General features: G+C 45.5%; 1 protein-coding gene across 1 annotated transcript in view; it reads left to right on the top strand.

The window, feature by feature from the left end:
- LOC119592512 (insulin gene enhancer protein ISL-1-like) overlaps positions 1 to 376 on the top strand; it is a gene marked incomplete in the record, with an annotated part of 47,762 nt that overhangs the window by 33,895 nt on the left and 13,491 nt on the right.

Genomic DNA, 376 nt, shown 5'->3' with positions numbered 1-376 from the left:
TCGCATATATAAACGGCTTAATAATAATAATAACAGCAACCAAATAAACGATATATGTAGTAGTCTTGAAAACGAAAGAACCAGAGAAAAGAGGAAAGAAACGCAATGATTTTTATTTTTTATTTTTCGTTACATATTTTTTCTGCTGCCGACGACGTGCGGTTGGTTGAAAGGGGAAGCGATAAAAAAGGTGCGGAGCTCAGAGTAGCGAAGGATGTATGGTGAGTGTAATGACAAGGTGGGGGGGGCGCTGAGGAGGGGAGGGGGTGAAGGGGGTGAGGGAAGGGGAGGAGGATTGAGGGGGCAAGGGCCAAGAGTGTTGACTGAATTGATCGTGAGGAATGACCAAATGTCGCCGTGAGAAAATGCACCGTCC

This window comes from Penaeus monodon, chromosome 30 (assembly GCF_015228065.2).
Source record: "Penaeus monodon isolate SGIC_2016 chromosome 30, NSTDA_Pmon_1, whole genome shotgun sequence".
NCBI classification, from domain to species: Eukaryota; Metazoa; Arthropoda; class Malacostraca; order Decapoda; family Penaeidae; genus Penaeus; species Penaeus monodon.
The sequence above is the reverse complement of the archived record's forward strand: the minus strand, read 5'-3'. Positions and strand labels throughout refer to the sequence as shown.